Genomic DNA, 13,661 nt, shown 5'->3' with positions numbered 1-13,661 from the left:
ATTGGATAGTGGCGATCGGAAGCTCGGCCACGATGCGTAAGAAAAATGGAATGCCTCCCCGATTGTGGCCAGCTTATCTGTTTGCTCGGAGCGTTTTTCTGTCTATCGATATTTTTCTGTTTACGCTCGTTCTATTCAGATCACTTTGTTTCGTTAAATAGTCGTAGGATTCGTGCACGCGCGACATTTGGCAAGATAAAAGATGGAGTTGCAGCGAAAATGGCCTGAACACCGTATTAAAATATTGCAGCAACGTAAAGCAACATTTTTCGACAAATATCACTTAAAATTCTTTTCCGCTTTAAATTGTAACAACGACGAAAGGTTCTACTTAAATTACATTTGCAATATGGTGGTTCGAGGGTATGATTTCGTTAATTTTAATTTAATTGGCACGACGCTAATTAAATTTCTTACTAATAATTGTCTGTAATAATGTTTAATTAATATCGATCGTAATGAATATTATTTGACAATAATGCAGGCTTATTTTCATGTTCTTAATTTTACGGTAAATGTTGAACGTTACTGACGATTTCTGTTTTAAAAATATCTTGGTCCGTAGTGTGAACAATGGAAATGCATCAGTGGTTAAATGGGCACTCGTGTATAATAACGTTTTTCTATACAAATGACTGCTCCTCTGATACCTGTCATGTGCACAGAAATGATGAAAATATGAACAGAAGTATGGAAATCCTATACTGTAAAGAACATGATGGCCAACACATTAACAAATCATAATCATGACGTACACTCGTGTAGATGCATATGAAAATTTCCCTCCATTTTTCCCAGTGTCATTCGAAAACATGAAAGTTATCGAAACATTACAATTTTGCAATTTAACAACTATTGTTCCGCAATATTTCTTTAAAAATAATTCACTTGACTGTAAGAAGTTGATATCAGAACGATCAAAATGCACGAGTTGAAAGTACTAACGCTACTTATATTTGTGTATCTATACGTACATGTATAATCTATTTTCATACTCATAGTGCATTTACATGGTGAAATTTCTATTTTGGATAGGAAACAATTGTACGCCAGTGACGTAACCGATCCTTGAAACACGATTTCGCAGTCTGCTTTAAATAGTAGCTGTTTGTTTGCAAGCTGAAAATTCGTGAACACTGTGCCCAGCCGTAGAATTTGATATTTCTATTTGGACTTTGATTGTTCTGCTATAACAGATTTTTTTTCAACTATCTTTTCTTCGACGACACACTGATTGCAACAGAAAATGCTTACGCGAGCAAATTACGATAGGAGGTAGAAAGGTGATTAGTTTCTATTAAATGCATTCAGCATAATCTTCAAACAGGAAGGAAGTCTCACCGGATATTTTTGGCAGCAGGATCAAGTCATGATTCGCTGGAAATATACATATTTTTCCGGGAGGACTCTCTTATGCAGATGAAATACAGTTATTGTCCCGAGCGTTCCAAAAAGTTACATAAGGAAGTTCGTTTAACTTTCAAGGGGCATCGTTGGATCATTTGTCTTGTATTTTGCATTCTCTCTGATTGAATTAAATTAAAAATTCCAGAAGTAAGTAAAATTCCTTCAATTTCTGTTCAAGGGGAAATCTGTCGGTTGAAAGATGAAATTTATTTAAAAGATATGGGAATAAGGATGTAACGAGAAATTTTGTTGTAAAAAGAAATTTGTCGGTGAAATATAATTTTTCGATTTGTAGAGATTTTTATGTTTCTCTCGGTTGGTAATGTGTAAAATTTCTAAGCGAAGGTGACTCTTATTTCCAAAACATTTCATGCGGGAATAATACAAATATTATCCTAAAAGCTGCAAAGAGATAGCGAACAGGATGAAATACGTATCTATGTCGATAAATCATCGAACAGGTTACGAATTATTTTCTTGGAAAGTGTCGGAGACTGCACGATACGTGGTTCACTACATATCTATATATACATAATATATATATACATTGTATATCTTCGAGAAGAAATATGACTGGAAACTTTTAGAATTTTGTCATGGTAGATTGAGATTACTTATCTTTTAACCAGCAGCTGTTCAAGATCGGAGAAAGGCAGTTCTAAAAGAGTTTCGAATAAATTATTTACAAGGTCTGCCGTAAACAATCATAATTATTACTTGTATCGTCCGAAAGAAATGCAAATAAATCAAGTTAATTATAATTTTTTCTAACAAATAAAAAAATTAATTTACTTCTGTTCTCTTCTTTTCAACGCATTTAAAAATTGACTTTTCACCGGGCTCAGCTTTAAGTTTTCACTAGTTAAATCTAAACTGAAATCTGAATTTTAAAATATATAAAACACGGAGAAAGGGGTTGATCATTTCTGATCGAAGATAAGAGAAGATCTCGTTAGGACTGGAAATTTTGCCATACTTGTCAGCTTGCATTAAATTGCTTGTTACGCTTGTCGGAGGAGATATAATGGAATTTTACTTCTTATTGGTGAAGGTCGCCGCGAAATTCGTGCCAAAGTATAATGTGCGCCATTTGTACAATTTGGTAAAATATCGAGACACTTGGAGAACTTGCTTTGCAATCTCTTCGTGTAATAAAATGTTTGAAACGCACCTCCAAGTGGTTTACTTTCTTATATGCGATTTCCATCTTATGTAAATAGGAATTTTCTAAATAGAAAAACATATTTTAACGATGGCTTAGCCATTTATATGTTACGCGTTAAGCAAAGAGTGCTTTTTGAAACGTTAAACTCGTGGAATAAGTATTAGAATATCGCAGAGAAATAAAGCAGAAAATTGCATTTTCAACAGCAACGAGAATGTTAGAAACATTATTGAATAAAAATACTCTTGCCTTTAGAAGAACTGCATTTTATTATTTAGCTGCCCTGAAAATGAAGGAGAGAAATAACAGGGAAATATTGTTCCTTTTTTACAATCCCCTTTTGCCGGCCTTCGTGGCAGAATTTAAGCACAACGAACAGTTCGTAAACCATCTGAAGTACGTACTTCAGGTATATATCTACCAGTTATTCCTAAGGCCGCGCCTTTACCAATAAAAATATGTGCCCCGTAAATTTGTTCGCTGACGTACGTTCTAAAACCAACCCCGGATATTACCAACCTCGCAAATTTACGTTGGAGGAAAAGAAACTTTGACAATCTTCTCCCTCCCCCCCATTCGATTTTCTCTTTATAATTTCGTCCTTCTTGTTCTTTTAATTTTCTTTTTTTCTTCAACGTATTCAACACGTCCCCTGTTGTTGGGCTGTGATATTCGTTGCGATTAATATAAAGAAAACTTTATTTTACTTGCGCACCGAATGTGACGTAGAAGAACAGCGAGGTAATAAAGACATTTGGCCAGAGCCCAGGGATGCACGTACAATTCTTCCGTGCTGTAAACAACCAAACTGCAAGAGCAACCGCTTCCTTCGTACCGGATGCTTATTCTGTACAGATTCTATAAACTCTGTTCTTTGTTTTGTAGGGAACATCTTCGAAAATTTCTTACCCCCATTCCCGGGCGACATTTCTGCTCTCGCCGGAGCAACGCGACGATCGGAGAACTAAGAAATAGAAATGGAAGAGCTTTGTTTGTAGAGAGAAATGAAATTTTGTGAAACGAAAGAAATATTAGCACGAAATATTAAGGACAAAAGGGTGTGTCCTGAAACGGAACAAACACTCATTGTCAGTGTGTGTGCAGTCGTGATGAAGGAAAACTATTTCGAAATAGTCAGTCGGTTCGACCATCGGTCACCTAACTGTTGTAAGTGTGTTCATTTGGTGTGAATCCTGCGGGTATTTTCCACCATCTCCGAGTATTATTGGAATCACTATGTCAGCAAGGGGACCTCTTTTCTTCTTTTTTTCGATTTTTTTTTTTTTTTTGGTCTGAGAAAGCTGAGAAAGTTTTCTCTTTTTTTTGGTTTTTTTTTTCCGCTCCTGGAGCTGACACGTGACAAGGCGAACGAAACGTGCTTGTGAAAATCGAAAGTTTAGATCCACGGCCATTTAGTGGTCTTAGACTAAATAAGCGGGTGGTATTTACACGGGACATCCAAGCAAAAGTATCGCACCCTCCTTGCCAGGAGAAACTAACATACAACATGTAATGTATATTTAAATTTGACTTCGTTTGTACGAAACTTCACTGTTGAATTAATTAAACTACTTTCTGTTTCAATCTTACGATTATTTCGTTTCACATTCTCGATACGCGATCGTTTCTTAACCTGTATTTTAGATTACATCCGATTTCATTAATTCTTTAATTATATTCTTCAATTATAAATTTAAATCGGCACACTCGGCACTATACCCATTTAAAATAGAATTTTAATGCTCCTAATGATGATTGATTTAATAAAATTTGGCAGAAATTTCATTACGTTTCGAGAGATATCGTAAGCTAAGTGTTCTAAAGTTCTGCCCGAACCAGCACATACATATTCAAAAGCCTAATATTGCAAACGTTTGCCACACACGTGTTATCTTATTGTACCCGTTATAATTTACTTTGGCAGCTGTTCGTGTTTGGAAGCGTTTTGAACATTATATGTACATCACGAAGATATACTTTAATTCAGAAGTGCATATTATTATACGTACATTATAAACAGAGAAATAGATAAATAAATACACGAAAAGAAAAAGTGGAATAAATAATGGTATTACAACAAGTATGCGAAATATATTTCAATCTATTAATCTGGCTTAAAATACTACGCTTAAAATACTACGATAATAATATTAAAATACGAGTATCTTCATATTGAAAATGTAATTTATTTAAAAGAAAATTACAGCTATTTTCACTCGATCAGTTTCAGTCAGTCCGTCGCTCTAGCGATCCTAATAATATTCCCCACAATCAGATTTACGTTTCCCTTCTCTTCCCAGTCTAACTTTGTTTTTCTTATCTCTCTCTCTTCGTATTCCGAGCACCTGTATCCTCGTTTTTCTATTAAAATTATTATTACTTCCTCCTGTGTTTGGTTTGACTCGTACCATCCCCATTATTTTCATCGTCCTTTTCTGCGTATTACCGCGGAATCCATTTCCAGTATACTTATTTCTATAAGATTGCCATTCACGAAAGAATATACGATCGCCTGCCCTCAGCCTTTACGTGCATATTCACGACCGTTGCGCAATAACTTTCAGTGTAACGTTTCTCGTTCATCGTGAAATTTCTAGCGCAATGTCCCTCTCCTGCAAATAGTATAGAATCTATCCCAAGCGTATCTTTCTGTTCGCATTTTTACTTTGTAAAAAAAAAGAGTATCGAGCATGGGAATGTTCAACGCTTAACTGTCGAAAAAAGGCTCGAAGTCTGTGTAGTTTGTTCTCGAATTCTCAGGTGTATTAGTGCCTGTTTTGTACCCATTTTATCCTGTAGCCGATCGCCAACGAGCAGGCTCCTTTTTTTTTTTTTTTTTTTTCAAAGCACTTTAGTCACGCTTGGCCTATTTTTCTTTGAAACTCGGAATTCCTCGAAGCGACACACAGAGAAGACCTTCACTCGTGCGTTTCAAACTTTCCTAAATAGATCTCCCTCGAAATATTATAATAAGTATATAATTATATATTTTAAATTATAACAATGTAAAAATACCTTTCAGCAAAATAAGACAACTGATCTAGAAATTCTACGACTCACAGACGATATAATATATCGTAAGTCTGTGATAATGTTGTAGAATTTGCAAATTCAAAGTTATTTATCTTTTCTTTCTATAATGGCTAGCAACGGACTCGAAACAATGCTCGAACATTATTAATTATTAATTTCAAGCTGTGTTTGAGATTCCAACGGTTTTAGGTTGGACAGAAATGAAAAGACAGGAAGGCAGGATCAAAGCAAGCCAGCATAAAAGCATTTGCCTCTGCAATTTATCCTTGGTTATTGAATCGGGCAAAGCAAGAAATAGCGTCACGACTCGGCGCTTTTATATCCGTATAGATTTTCTTCTTAACTTCTAGCAATTTTCCTTCATCCACTAATAATCCGAAAGGGAATCATTTCACGGGACGAGGTAGGAAGGAATTCGCTCCTCTCTCTCTCTCTCTCTCTCTCTCTCTCTCTCTCTCCGTTTTATGATCGACAACGTCGAAACCACGACAGGGGCAGTTTTCTGCTAACGCGAAAGTTTCTCCATTTCTCTTGTATCCAAGCTGAAACGTTCCCAGAAGAAAAAGGACGGCCGAGAAACTCTATTCAGAAGCCTCTCCGGAGCGGACCTCCCAATTTTGGAAAGAACATCGTCTGCACGCGTCTCTTGAAATTAGGCAGGCCGGCCGAGAGTTAAAGCGGTCTAACTGGAAAAGTTTCGAAACCCATCTTCTTTTCTCTCTCTCTCTCTCTCTCTCTCTCTCTCTCTCTCTGTCTCTCTTTTTCTACATAATACACCGTGACATCGATGAATTTCTCGTGGCTGGACGAAGCGTTGAAAGATTTTTAATGAATTTCTTGCCTGGATTTTTTGATGATCTCTTTCGTGAGTTCTTTTTCATCGAGACAATGTGGAAGTGATCAAAATGACTAATTCATAATTTTTTATTTAATTTATTTTTTTTAAACATTTTATTTAATTTATTATATTTATTATATTTAATTTATTATATTTATTATATTTAATTTATTATATTTATTATATTTAATTTATTATATTTATTATATTTATTATATTTAATTTATTATATTTGTTATATTTAACTTATTATATTTATTATATTTATTATATTTAATATTTTATTTAATTATATAATATTTTGTTTAATTGATTTAATTTTTATTTAATTTATTATATTTATTATATTTAATTTTTTATTTATACATACATTACAGATGCAAAATAGTGTATTTTTGTATGTATTCTATTATATTTCTATTTTTTTCATTTTAATATCTCTGAATGAAAATTCTATGCTTTGCTCCTTGGTAGCTTTAGTGTTAAATCTTGACATTAGCTGTTCACGAGATGAACAAAAATGTATGTTCAGCTGTGAGTCTGAGCTCGGAGTTTGTTAATTAAGTAGATTTCTATTATTATTTTCGTCGAGCAGAATTTTTATATTTATATCTGCATCTCTTCTACCCGATATATCGCAACTATCGAATATTTTCCAACGTTTGTCCTGTTTAATAAAATTAAAGGAAGATTCTGCGTCTTTGAAAGAAACTTTTCAATCTCGTCCAAATCCGTGAACTTGTCTCTCGATCGTATAAAAAAAAAAAATCTTAACTGCGAGTCGAACTCTGAACAGTTTTGTTCGAGACTGATCGATATCACGGGGTTATCGGTTTAATTGAAAGCCGGGGAAAACTCGTTGTCAAAAATATGGCGTTCTGATCGCTGACGTTCGCGTAATTGGTATATAACGGACTGCATTCCAGACAGACGCGGAACTCATCGGCAAGAATATTTGAATTTCAAAATATGCCGCTCGTATTGGCCGTGATTTGCAATGGGTCCGTGCGAAAAATATTTCATCCGCCGCGGGTCCCGTATTCGTACTCACGGATGTGGAAAACACATCGATCGTACTATTTATTACACGGTGGCTCGTCAGACTTGTCGAAAAGCGATTTTCAGATTACGCAAGGAAATTGTAACGCAGGGTTAAAGAAGATAAATTTATGGAAAAATTAGCGGAGATTTTATTTCATCTTCTGACCAATGAGGAGCAGATCCGCGACAGATTGTTGAGATTGTTTAAGCCATTACAACTTTCTTCGTATGACAATTTGGTCTCATTTGAAAATGTGAAGTCTCTACTTTCAGTTCATTTTCTCTAAAGTTTTTTTACATCACCTTGAAGGATAAGGTAAAGATATTGCTCCTCTTGAAAATTTTGCAAATTCAAACTTCTTTGTAGGTACTAAAAAGAATTTTTAATTAAACAATTTTAATTAAATCCACCTTGAAGATTGAAGTCTCTCTCTCACGGTGACCCTTTAAAAAGTGATCCTTTAACATGATTCTTTCTCAAGGAATTACAAGAATAGAAAAATATGAGTAAATTTCTCACTGTACGAATACTTTCTCCGCTCAGTGTGTAACTTTGTACTACAACTGACAACAACGTAATTAAAAACCCATTTATAATTTTTGTCAGAAGTTTTATAGAAACAGTGCATTTTTAGATTCAAATGGTCAAACAAAAGCTTCTGTACTCCACTGTGTTTTTATTAAAATTTCACCATTTCTTTACTTACCAATTCGTCTCTAATGAAAATTTTCAATTCAACGGATAGGAAAAAAGCGTCGAGAATTTCATCAAAACATCTTTTCTACTACACACGCTTATATATAATTAATCACTGTACTGATATTTCCTAACATTTCATCGATCAATTGTCTAAATATATACAACTGTGATGTCAAATTGTGTTCGACTGTGTTTGTACGTCACACATTCACAGTTGGTCGTTTTGTAATTCACACGATTGTGTACTCGGTAGCCGAAATAGCTGCAGAGTTACTACGCTTCTTACCAAGTGCCACCGAAAACGCTATGCATATATATTTGCTAAATGCCGGGTATATACACACGGCCCGTGCTATACTAATTTCAACGTGGAAATTTCGGTCGGACACAGCCGCAGGAAGAGGCCTTTTGAACAGGCATCTAATTTCTAACGGGTAATTTCATTTAGGTGCGTCGTTTATAACGGAATACGATGGTAACGTTTACTTCCTATTCACCCCTCCTCCCCCAACCACCCCCTTTAAACGCGAGACTTTGGTAATTTCACAAGGGCCGTTCACAAACGGCAAATCACACAAACTGCAAACCTTCCTTCCTGCAGGAAACACGCTTTTAATAACGCGTGTTTCACCATGTCTGCATGCATCTCGTTCGAATTCATTGCGCGTTTTCCCCTGCGTTTGAGCAATTCCTTCAGCGATCCCCGCGAGATCCTCTCACAAAACGATTTCCATATTCGGCTGCCGGAACATACTTAGGCGAGCAGGTAGTGGTGAATCGCGAAACGAGATTTCTTCGGTTTTAATGACCGGGAGCCTGGAATCACATTATCGTCGCTCTTCGATCTTGCACGACCTCCTGGTAATGGCTTTTTTTTCGCAGTCGAATGACGTCTAACGATCAGATCCGAGAGGGCCATCCGTTGCTGACTCCATTCAACGGATAATTTCCGTGTTTTCGAAAACGTTTTATGGCTCTTTCTTAAAAAAAAAAAAAAAAAGAAAGAAACGCGTAGTGTTAAATTGCTTTAATTGTTCCTCTTTAACAATGTGTGATTTAGAAAGGTGTGTTATATTTTTCTAGTATCAATAATTGATACTGCATTTCTGTTAACGAGAGCAGAATGTGATTTTGCTGTGTTCATCGATGGAATTGAATATTTCGGCTTGCGTCCAAAAAAAAAAAAAAAAAAAATGAAACGTTTCTAACTGAATCAATCATGTTTGTTCCTGNCAATGTCTGTCTGAACTTAGAATCTTCCAACAGTCCTCCTGTTATTTTACAATTAGTGGAATCTGGCGTAATTTTGGGCCTGTAAAAGAACGAAGATACTACCTTAAACGACAATAATCGAATAAAAATATACACACGAGCAAGACTGTCGGCTATCGCGACGACGAGATTTGGAACTCGAGTAGTTGCCAGCCGCTCGGTCGTTCTTGAGAAAATAAAAACAGGAAATAAATAAATAAATAAATAAATAAATAAATAAATAAAAAAGAAAGACGAAAAAAGAAGAAGAAAAAGGAAACAGTGGCTGGCCTCGTAAATCGAAAAACGAGAACGCCCGGCAAAAAGAAACAATGGATTTCCACTCGAGAGCAGCTTGACCGGGCAGCTTCAAAGAAAGTCTGGAGTTGTTCGTGTCGAGAGAGCGGCGAAGTTGCAGCTAGCGGGAGTCTCGTGTTGCACGGTTAAAAAGGCAACAAAAGCCGAGTAGCCCTGGTGAATACGTCAAATTGTCACGAAGAAAGTTTCCATGTCGTTGGTTAACGGGCGAAGAGGAACGGCTCGCAGCAAGCAGCACCGTCGTACTGCCTGACAACAAGCCGTTTCTTGCTCCAAGGTTCCAGGCAACCAGGAATCCTCCTGGCGAAAGTACCGGATACCATCATTCAACAGTGTCCAGACACTTGCTCGTCTCTCAACGGCGAGACGTAATTTAATCACAAGCTCGCTTCGGCAAAATAATTTGGAAAACAGATTTGCAATTCTTTTTCTCCTTGTGTCGGTTATGCAGGCCCAGAGTGTCCCAGACTTATCTTTTCATGATTTTACGAGAACATATTTTGAAATTTATATATATGTATTTTTGAAAAAATTTCAATTATATATGTTTAATTATATATATTATATATTTATATATATTTATATATATTTTATTTTTATATAAAATTATGTATATACATTTTTCAATATAATTATATATATTTTTGAAAAAAATTGGAGGGTTTTTGAGAAAGTTTCAAAAATATAATTATATATGTTTTATTTTTATATAAAATTATGTACATATATTTTTCAATATAATTATATATATTTTTGAAAAAACTTAGAAGGGTTTTTGAGAAAATTTCAAAAATATAATTATATATGTTTTATTTTTATATAAAATTATGTACATATATTTTTCAATATAATTATATATATTTTTGAAAAAACTTAGAAGGGTTTTTGAGAAAATTTCAAAAATATAATTATATATGTTTTATTTTTATATAAAATTATGTACATATGTTTTTCAATATAATTATATATATTTTTGAAAAAATTGGAGGGTTTTTGAGAAAATTTCAAAATATAATTATATATATTTTATTTTTATATAAAATTATATATATATTTTTCAATACAATTATATATATTTTTGAAAAAATTGGAGGGTTTTTGAAAAAAATTTGGTACTCCGAGAAATATTTTTGAAGTAAAAACTTGCTTCGTTTCATCTTGTGATAGTCAGAGTCTTATTTACATAAATGGGTACTTCCAATGGCTTTTTTATTTGTTTTTTAAGACACTTTTGTTTATGTACTTATTCACTTTTATCATATCTTTTTGTAATTTACGATCTTCTATGTACAGCGTATTTTAATATGTTCTAATATTAATAACCAATTTTAATTATTTATTTATTTTTATCATGTGTTCTTATAATTAGCCAATATAAATATCCGTTTAAACATTTCATATCAATAAAAATAAAAGACACATGGCTGACAGAATTTTAAATGAATATTTTATAATGTTAAATTTAAATTCTAGTCCTTCAACTTGATTTTGATGGAGCTACAGTGGATCAAGAATAGTAATATATTTGTAAAAACAAAATAATACATCAACAAAATCTCTTTCCACAAATAATTTATTACATACAAAAGTAATTTGCACAGTAGCAATTTCCAATAATACTTCATTTGCTTTCATCATGCTAATGTATTATTTCTTTTCATGAAGATGTCAAAAAACTAGGTAAGAACATCTATTGTTTTTCAGACGTCTCTTTAAATATCTCTAGAATATTTATGCCTTCTCTCTCTCTCTCTCTCTCTCTCTCTCTCTCTCTCTCTCTCTCTCTCTGCAACGTCACGTTCTTCATTCTCCTGTCACGTGAGTCGCCGGAAATGAAAACTACTGGAAATTCTTATCGGAAATAACGCTGCCAGCGCTTCCTTCTGCTCTTCGACATTTGCCACGTGTAATTGTTAATTTTCGACGAACGTACGACAGACAGTCGATTACCGATTACTTTCTCATTTCAGGATATAAATGGTTATTGGCTTTCGGAGAGTGTAAAAAATTTTGTTTCTCTGTTTCGGTCAAGTGGATAGAGTTTTCGTTTGCTGTTCCATATCCACTCTATTTTTCTCAATTTTTTTACTTCTATTCGTTCTCCATGTTTTTACTTTTATTTACATACGTAGAACGCAGCGTAACGTTTCAAGTTCTAGACGCTTAATTTCCATCTAAAACATTTCTCAAGCTTCGAATTTCAAATTTTCAAAGAATTTCACCTCGAAGCAAACTTGGAAATTACAATCCAATTCCACGAATATCGAGACAATTTTCGCTCAAAGAAACAAAAACACTACCGTTTACTATCAATGAAATACTCAATTTGCACTGTGAATTCGACCAAAAACGCGTCGTATATCTTTGAACACCGAGTTAAAACTTGATACATTGAAACTCAATTTGTCGCAACGCTTCGTGGGTAATTGTTTAAACGTCCAAACGTTAATTCATTCTGTTAAATAAATCGTCGCGCGAAGAGGGACGAGAAAATGAACGCGTGAAACAACGAGACAGATAAAATGATGATTATTTGCATAGATTGAATGACAGGCGGAGATGTGCGGGTGTAATTGTACGGGGCACAAAGAGAAACGTGAGACCGAATGAAAGGGTATGAAAAAGGTGGGGGCGAAAGCAAAAAAGAGAAAAAAAGAAAAAAAGGTTTCAAGTTCAACGTGGCGGAGCATCGTCTGAACCTGGTGGCAATGCATCTTGCGGACAATAATGCGAGTGTCACGGCGAGGATGAATTTTGTACTTCGTGATTTTACGTCTTGAAATACTGCACGAGCTTCCATTTATTTTTTTTTTACACGCAGCGAAGTCTCGACCGAAATATTTATTAAACGACCGATCTCAACAAATAACATTATTAACAAAATAAATCATTAACAAATAAATTACGATTATCTATAATCTGAAAATTAACACTGAAAAACTGTAACAAGCGCGCGCGTCGATCTTTGAACTTTGAATTTTAACCGCTTGCGCTTGGCAACTGATTGCGGACCATAACGAGTGACCGAACCGTATACAGTAATTCGTCCCTTTCTTTTTCTTTTTCAACTCGTCGGCATGATATCACTGGATAGCAATGATTGAGAAGTAAGAAATTTATTATTCGTTTTGTATTATTATTTTGTTTTACTTAAATATACTTAAAACTGAGAAATTTTGGAGCAAAAAATTCTCGACGCGCATTCCAGCGCAAGAGGTTAACAACTGAGAATACAAAATGTTTTCTACTTTCTTATTCTCTTCATTTCTAATTTTAAGTCAGCGTCGCCGCCGTTGAATTCATTTTTTTAAATATTCGCGCGTGATGTAAATAAATATATTACGAGATTTAACAATAATAACTATTTATTTCAATCAATGTATAACAAGACTTTTATTACCACCGATTTTTGCTTCGATTGATTATTAACCGCTTGCGCTTGGCAACTGATTGCGGACCATAACGAGTGACCGAACCGTATACAATAATTCGTCCCTTTCTTTTTCTTTTTCAACAATCGTCGGCATGATATCACTGGATAGAAATGATTGAGAAGTAATAAATTTATTATTCGTTTTGTATTATTATTTTGTTTTACTTAAATATACTTAAAACTGAGAAAGTATTGCAATTTTGGAACAAAAAATTCTCGACGCGCGTGGCACGTCGTTCCAGCGCAAGAGGTTGAAATTTAGTTTTGACTTTGAAATCTCCATTCCTTTCGGTTCTAAATCGTAAATTTCTAAATTGAGGTTCCCACGAAACCTGCGCTTCTCAGTTTGTAAATGATTTCATTAAAATGCTAGAATAAATAATATTTACACGCGTGCAGTTATGTCTGAAAATATCCTGGTTGTTACTTTCGGCGCGTTTATTTTCGCAAGATTACGTTCCATATTTGTTTAATG

The 13,661-nt window shown here is 34.4% G+C and overlaps 1 long non-coding RNA gene across 2 annotated transcripts in view; it reads left to right on the top strand.

Annotated features, from left to right (window-relative positions):
* Window positions 1-13,661, top strand: part of LOC122537772 — a 136,681-nt gene that overhangs the window by 8,981 nt on the left and 114,039 nt on the right. The window lies entirely within an intron of this gene.

Source organism: Frieseomelitta varia, unplaced genomic scaffold, assembly GCF_011392965.1.
Source record: "Frieseomelitta varia isolate USP_RPSP 00005682 unplaced genomic scaffold, Fvar_1.2 scaffold_163, whole genome shotgun sequence".
NCBI lineage: Eukaryota > Metazoa > Arthropoda > Insecta > Hymenoptera > Apidae > Frieseomelitta > Frieseomelitta varia.
Note: the sequence above shows the minus strand (reverse complement) of the source record. Positions and strands in the feature narration are given on the sequence as shown.